Source organism: Agrilus planipennis, unplaced genomic scaffold, assembly GCF_000699045.2.
Source record: "Agrilus planipennis isolate EAB-ADULT unplaced genomic scaffold, Apla_2.0 scaffold223, whole genome shotgun sequence".
NCBI lineage: Eukaryota > Metazoa > Arthropoda > Insecta > Coleoptera > Buprestidae > Agrilus > Agrilus planipennis.
In genome coordinates, this window is record NW_020438932.1 from 599,720 (window position 1) to 607,823 (window position 8,104).

Genomic DNA, 8,104 nt, shown 5'->3' on the forward strand with positions numbered 1-8,104 from the left:
TATTAATAAATAGGGGACCTTCATCCGGGACCAAAATCCCATGTATGTTCTTATAAAGGCTGATTTTCATCCTTTTCGTTCAGTTTTACCCCCGCCCCCTTCCTCGCCTACTCTGATGTCACGACTATCAGCTGTTGTTAGCCATCTTTGACAGCTGTCATCGTCAGCCATCTTTTAGGGCATCGCTACTTGCCACTGATGCTGCGCTCCTCCTGCTGGTGTTCTATTTTCGAAGGTCCCCTTCGTCTGTTGCTCCCTGATCGTAAAGTGCTTTCTTGCCGCTACGACTCCTGATATTTCCACCCGCAAGCCCTTCAACCGTCGCCTTTCCGTCATCATTACTGACTCCTAAATAGGCCCCATTACCCAGCTATTGTTAGTAGTGGAGTACCACCTGATTATGACGAAGAGGCGACGGCTGAGGTATCGCGAACCATAGCAGCTTTTGATCAAAGAGCAACATACGAAGGGGGTATTTGGAAACAAAAGACGAAGCCCTAAAAGATGACTGATGATGACAACTGTCAAAAATGGTTGACAACAGTTGATAGCCGAGACGTCAGAGTAGACGTGGAAAGAGTAAAATTGAAGGAAAAGTACGATCATGAACCTCCATAAAAAGATACATGAGATTTTGGTTTAAGACAAATGTCCCCTATCTACAAATACTTATCCATACATTGTTAGTTCTCGCTGGTTGAGGCCCTCCACCACCCCCGCATATCCATCGACTACCTACTTTGCGGTCCGCAACAACTTGGATGTATTAGTGAATTCTGAGTTACGTTATCCCTCAGAATGATCTCATCAACTTTAAGAACTGATCACATATTGTGATTTTGTTAACTCATTGGAGCTCTTCTTGAACACAATAATGTTTTAGCCACCCCCAAACTTTCCTAACTTCTTAAATATTCTTGAAGTTCTCAATAACATCTTCATTTGTTCGAAAGAATTTGCTATTAGGTAAAACTAGAAAATCTAGAAAATAAAATATTTAACCTGCGTTACTTTCTCCCTTGTAGCTATTTTGGCCACTGTTATTGTAAGGAATTCGCCAAGCCAGCGATCCCCCCTTCGTTGGTTAAGATCCCCCACCACCCCCGCAACTCTAGACAATTCAAACTCAATCAGAAATAAAAAATGGGAGTTTGAAATTAGTTCCCAAATAATATCACACACCTGTTGGTGATATCTACTGATGATCATGATACATATACTTTAGAAGAATAACACAATTCTAGCTGCTAGGTACTTGTCTGTCTTCCTTTTCTAAAACATTCCAAACGTGTGATTAAAAGTAAATGAAACTGATCATTGAAAACCTTTTCCTGTAGTTCGATAAACGCGAATCTTAGGACTAATCTTCTGTGTTAATACTACCGATAGCACCAACACCGTTATACCCATTCCTTCACGATCACTTATCAGTGAACCCGAAAGGGAAATAAAGCATAAAAATGGAAACCACTAACAAGATAATGCTAGTGGGTTTCATTTTCCATTTACTTGAATACCGCATGTGATAATAATACATATATATGATATTCATTATGGTAACGTACCGCAGAATGTACCCTCCAATTAACCATTTTTGATGTAGAAAACCGAGGAGACTGTTGTCCTAAATATATAACCAACCTACAACGAATCGAGACTTGGGACAACAGAACCCCGACAAAAGTATTTAAGATTTTTTTAAGAGGATGGAGAATTGATGTTTTGGTAGAACAACAAGCACAACAAGTAGACAACAATATGACGAAAAACTTGGAACGCGATTTTTAACGGTTTGTGTGATTATGTTTGGTAGTGTGATGTTATTTCTCTTCTAAAGTTAGAACAGAAAGTGTAAATGAAAAAATAGAAGACAAAGACAATGGACCACGAAAACCTGAAAAAGAAAATGGGTAACAGTGTTAGTATCATCGTTTAAAAGAATATTTGGATGGATGTGAAGCATTTTACTTACCGTTGATGCTGAAACAAGTTCAAAGTTTTAGATTAGTAAAAGGTAAAAGGTTGGTAGTAATGTACTTGCTTTACAACTTACCATGGTGAGGTAATTATTTAATTTGGATTGTAATAAATATACAAATTTATATACTGTATATGTGCAGGTGTGTGTTTGTGTGTCGTTCTTAGGTACTTCGAGTGTGTTTGTGTGTCTGTGAGTGTCTGTGTGTTTCAGAAGGGTAAGATTAGTGACAGTAATGTTTTGGCCGAAATGAGATTTTTAAAATGGAAGATCATTAAAACAAGTTAATTAAGAATTAACTTTGAAATAAAGTCTTGTGTGTCATTAACACGTAATAAATGCTGCCACAGTGGCGGTAATTCAAGTTAAACGAGAACGAGATTAAATCAAAAATTAGTGAGCAGTTGTATGCTCCATGGACGAACGCTTATGATCGACTTATGACCAAATTGCAACAGAAAAAACTAAATAGCAGATTTTAAAAATTGGTTAATTTAAAAATGAGCGAACAAATAAATGATTATTAACAGTTATAATTAAAATATAATTGAACTATCAGAATTTATTTATTATTCGCAACACTGTAGCTTTTTGAGCAATTTTTCACTCTTAAATTTATTCAAATATAACCTATCATCCTCTTAAATTAAAGTAGAATATCTTTGTAAATTGATGTAGTATGTACAATAATCACTTGAAAAAGGTACAGTGTAGCGAAACAATTAATTATGGCATTTCTACTGAATTCTTAAAAACCTACAATTTTCAAAAAGTATAATTATATATTGGTATCCATAATTAATCATTAAACAGGAACAAGATAGTTGCAAAATTAAAAATTGAATTATCTAACTGAAATAAAAAGAAAATATTTTAAATGCCCATCAAAGTTTTAAGTCTTATTCCAACATATTTGCATACTTTTATAATTTTAACTTGGCGCCATCTCTGAACCGATCCGCGAGCCGCCACTGTCATGCCAGAAGGAGGTATAATACACTATACCTTATTAACACTAACATTTAATATTTCTGCAACAAGGTCTTCTTCTTCTTCTACACTGGCTGAAAAAAATATCAAATAGACCCATCGAGTGACAAATAAATGCACATATAAAATAAACATGTAAACATATGTGTAAGTACATGGTGTAGGTGTATTAGGTATGTGGAACACAACACCCTAATGACAGCGTGGACAAAACACCCTGTAGGTAGATAAGTAGGTAGGTATTTTAATGAGATAATCAAAAGTTGTCCATCCTCGAGTATATGTTCAGCAAAAAACGACAAGTACATGTAGTAGTTATATAATACGGTATAAAGGACCTAAACCAGCAGCTAATAATCATAAAACCTAAATAATAAGAATCAAAGTTTGACGTCACAGGCGCCGTGCCTGCATACGTCGGTCCCTAACACGTGAAACGACTAAATTGGATAATGGACATCCAGAGGAGCCCAATAATGCGCTAAGTTACAGTTTGTAACTCACCTTATTGGGCGCAAAAATCAAATTAGCCCCAAAGTAATAAAAATCAAAAATACAAATAGAAATGGAAATATAAAAACTTGCCACTCGGGTCTATTTGAAACAATATTCATTAGTGACTTACTTTGAGGCGTCGGCTAGACCTCAGTAGGGTTCACCGAAACCTTAATCTATCCAGCGTTGGATGTCCACGATCCTCATCCTCTCCGTGATGAGCAGTGTGGGTGGGGGTGGGGGTAGATAGATGCCACACTAGACTGAGAGGTGAATGGAGAGGAGAACTATCGACCATCGACCATACCGTTCCATCACTTTTTATCAAACGTCCGTATCATTGAAAAACACTTGATTAACTTTCGAAAAATGGACACTCAACACACTGACAAAGACCTGAAATATAAAGAAAGAAGCCTCTGTAGACAAATATTATGTATAAAAGAAATTATGAGTGCTGTCAACAAAGTAGTATTATGTATTGATACTAGCTATTTCTTAAGCTTATGTGTACGATGTGTTGCATACCTATTTACAAACAATTCCTTTAAATTTAATTTTTCAAACTTTTTTTAACACAAAGAAAGTGATTAAACAAACTGTGTTCACAATAGTGAATTTCGACCACTCGAAGCAATGGTGCTAACAGTTTCGACTTCACAGAGGGGAAGAACTAGTATGTTAATACTAATGTGCATTGTTATACTTACATATATCAGGGCCTTTCCCTCCGAATGAAAGTAACGTATGAACAATATTGCTGTCTGACTGTTAAAGGGCTGTCTTGCCATTCTAAATGAACAAAAAAACGTTTTAATGAAACGATCAGTTAATTAATTATTATTTTGTGTTACGAACCTTAGTTAGGTCAGTTAGCTTATGAGACATTGACAATTATCTCCTTAATGTTATAATGTTGTAAAGTTTTAGTTTATAAACATTTAAAGGCAGTAATTTAAAATTGGAATGTAAAGTTTCAAAAAAATAATGACAAACAGAAAACATATTTACATTTTACTGATAAAAGATTTGTTGGTTTTTAGAATGTTATTTGAACCCTCCCGAGTCATTCTTATTAAGAGAGAAATTCTATAACTTTTCTGTTCGAAATGACCCAAAAGGGTTGAAACAATGTTGTAGAGACCAATTAACGTTTTACCTTTCTGCCTTATATAAGGAATAGAAGCCACATTGTCAGAAGTCTTACTGCCTTTGGATAAAAGGTCCTTGTCAGTTGAATCCTCCCTAATTGATTTGTGTAGGTTTTGACTATTCCTGTAAAAACACAAAAAACCTATTTTAATAAATATTTCCACTATTTCATATGCTTTTGTTTCATGAAATACAACTGAATTGAAGAGCAGATATGAACAAGAGATGCTCATATAATTGTTAAAATGAGAGTAATTTCATAAAATTCTCTGTTGTACATTATAAGTAGAAAAGATTACTGCAACTGAATATTTGCATCAATTTTTCCCATTCATTGTTAAAATTAACTACTGTACCTCATTCACTAATTATTGTGGATGGAAGCCTCAGCTGATATGCAGGAATCTTAATTCCTTTTCTCTGAAAGAGGTTTTGAAGTTCTTGTCGATTAAATCCATCTAGTTGATTTATGTGCGTATTGGTGTTATGTTGAGGAAGTCTTAGTTTTATAAACTCAAAATTCTAATCCAATTACTGCAAAAATACAGAAAATGTCTTAGGAATCATTTTTATCAAATAGCAAGCAGAAAATTGCCATATTTATGTTTCTGAGAAGTATTCGATTGTTTTGTAGGTACCAAACAGAAATAAATTGTTATTTTGTAAAGTGCTTTATTAGTTGACGTTGAAATGCTCTCTTTTGTTAAGCAATAACCTGTCTACACCTTTTTTATGGTATATGAGTGAATTTGAGAACAATATAACAGAAATACTAGTATTTCGTGTTATTGTTAAAACTACTAATTTTATAAAATATTAACTTCAAATCAGTAAAACAATGATTGAAAGTCCATTTCAAATCATTTTTAATAAGGATTACAAATTAATATTTGCAATTTGGCTGTATTTGTACTGAAAGCATGAAACCACTAAGAAGAGGTCCAAGTATCAAAATTTTTAATTTTCATTTTAATATCAACAAATATATGAAAACAATCCTTGCATTAATGTTAATTTGCGAAAACTAATGAATTTAGTTTGCAAACAATAAAGTATTATTTGTTTTTACCATTTTTAATATTTATCATTGCATAGGTTACATTGTCGAAAGTTTATCTTCAAACATAACGAAAATCATTTCGGGGCGAAATAAAACAATACATACCTCATGTAGTAGACCATTAATAGAATACATTTTGATAAAAATTTTTTAGATTTCAACACTTTTACTATAAGAAATTTCCAAAAATTGCAGAGATAACTTCGGAAAGATAGTTTCCATAAGCGTAGCGTCACTTGAAAGATACATTGTTGACCGGCCAATCAGAGACCAACATTAAACTTGATGTTTTCAGTGCCAACTTTTACGAATGTAGGCGCGAAAATTTTTAAATTTGAATAAACAAAGTTTTTCTCTAGTTAGAAAAACATTTGAAGTTAAATTTTAATAGCAGGTGAAATTGTGACTGTGAAAACAGTCGAAACTGATAATTTATTAATTTAGCTAGCTCAAAATAATATGTTCATGTTTAATTTCCTAATTGTACTATAATGTAATAAAATAATAATCTTCCTAACACATTTTTGTGATGAAAATCTTGCAAAAGACTTAATTTCCCTCTTCTTGGGTAGATTTATGGGGTTGAATGTTCTTGTCAATTTTTACAACGAATTAATACTTAAATACTTATATTTTAACTAAAATCACAAATAATGTATACCTATATTATTTTTTAAGCACCGTTTTTTATTAAGTTAATTAACACCACTTTAAAATATCAATTATTGATTCTGCTAGAATTCATACCTTATATAGTTGAAGATGAGTGGAAGCCTCAATAGGGATGCAAGAAGGTCCTCATTCCTTTGTATCAAAGGAAGTTTAGTCTATATTCAGTTCATTTTAGTCCATTTGTGCTATTGATATTGTGTCGAAAAACTCTTCCTATTAGAAACTTCAATTTCCATCCAATCACTGTGAAACCACAAAAAAAGTCTTAGAAATGAATATAATAAGACAGCAAAGAGAATATTAGTGATAAATTTAAATTTTCATCTTGCTACCTCTGAAATTGTTTCAATTGTTTTTTTGTGGTAAACAAGTGAATTTGAGACAAAATATAACAAAAATGTTCATAATTCATATTTCTATTAGAACTAACGCCTGACTTTTGTTAGCAAAAAGAATGATTAAATGTTTGTTTACCACGACAATTAGAAAAAATGAATGTACAGCCATTGCATGTGTGAAATATTACATGTGCTCGTATTACAAAGATTACGAGGTCCAGTTATCAAAACTTTGAGTTATTACACTTATGTCTGCAGATTCACGTAAAATATTCTTACAGTACTGTTGTTTTACTAACCTAAATGAATTTAGAGACATGTTATACATTATTATATTTGTTGTTTTTTTGCTTTCTTCCACCTTGGCATAGGTACAATAGTTGGTTTAATAAATCACGAAAATACTCGTGGAGCGAAGTAAAACAATACATACCTCATATTGGGGACCTTTAAAAGAGTGCGTTTCGACAAAAATTGTTTAGATCTGTGCCCTTTTTCTATTAAAAATTTGTAAAAATCTTTGAGAATAATCTTTCCACAAAGGAAGCGTCACTTGAAAGGACGAGTCTCGATCATCCAACCACGGAGATGCACGAAATTCACAGCCAACTTAGTTGATGTAGTTGGGCAAATTTAAAATAATTATATTCGTAATATGAATAAACAATTTCAGAATATTTATTCCCATTAACTCCGATAAAATTTGACGGATATCGTTTAAAACTTTGAATAGCTGAACGAATTTTTTACATTTTAAATATTTCCTTAATGCTATATTTTATTTCATTTATGTTCTATACAAGTTATAAATTGTATTTACAAGTTAATTTTATGGCTTAACAAGTTTTATGTACTTTATCAAACAATCACAATTTTAATGTAGTACAGCAAAAGCGGCAACAACAAATATAAAGTTTCAATTCCAAAACGACAAATATATAATATTCGTTTACTAATTACCGTCTTCATACGTATTACTTTATAATAATCGTAAGCAGGAAAGATGGTCTGACCAATAAATATAAAATCAATTACTAGAAACGAAGCTTCTTTCATTAGGGGAAGAAAATTTTGATATTACAACAAGAATTATGAGGGCGATTTTTCTACCGTTTTTTGAAGCAGACATCCAGAATAATTTTGTATTATATTTGCTTACAGCAGAAGATAGCGCAGGGTCGTGTCGCCTTTAATAAAAAGAAGTCACTTCTATGCTCGCGAACGGTTAAATTAGAAATTCGAAAAAGGTTGTTAAAGGGGTATGTTTGGAGCACGGCGTTGTACGGGTGCGAAACATGGACAGTGGGAGCGGCGGAAAAGAAAAGGTTAGAAGCGTTCGAAATGTGGTGTTATAGGCGGATGATGAGGATATCGTGGGTAGAAAAGGTTAGAAATGAAGAGGTATTAGAAAGAATAGGA

At 33.0% G+C, this 8,104-nt stretch overlaps 1 protein-coding gene and 1 long non-coding RNA gene across 2 annotated transcripts in view; both read right to left on the reverse strand.

Annotated features, from left to right (window-relative positions):
* The window catches only part of LOC108742288 (diacylglycerol kinase 1), a 39,727-nt gene extending 38,959 nt beyond the window's left edge, over window positions 1–768 (reverse strand). Inside the window, exon 1 of the mRNA XM_018477450.2 lies at window positions 680–768. The gene's annotated coding sequence lies outside the window, so the exon portion shown is untranslated. The remainder of the gene's footprint in view (window positions 1–679) is intronic.
* A 1,931-nt stretch (window positions 769–2,699) lies between these two features.
* LOC108742268 lies at window positions 2,700–6,570 on the reverse strand. The gene is made up of 5 exons (XR_001938643.2): window positions 6,423–6,570; window positions 4,972–5,149; window positions 4,623–4,738; window positions 4,174–4,255; window positions 2,700–3,859 (listed from the first exon to the last, which is right to left on the reverse strand). It is a non-coding gene; the product is annotated as an uncharacterized LOC108742268 (long non-coding RNA).
* Window positions 6,571–8,104: the final 1,534 nt, after the last annotated feature.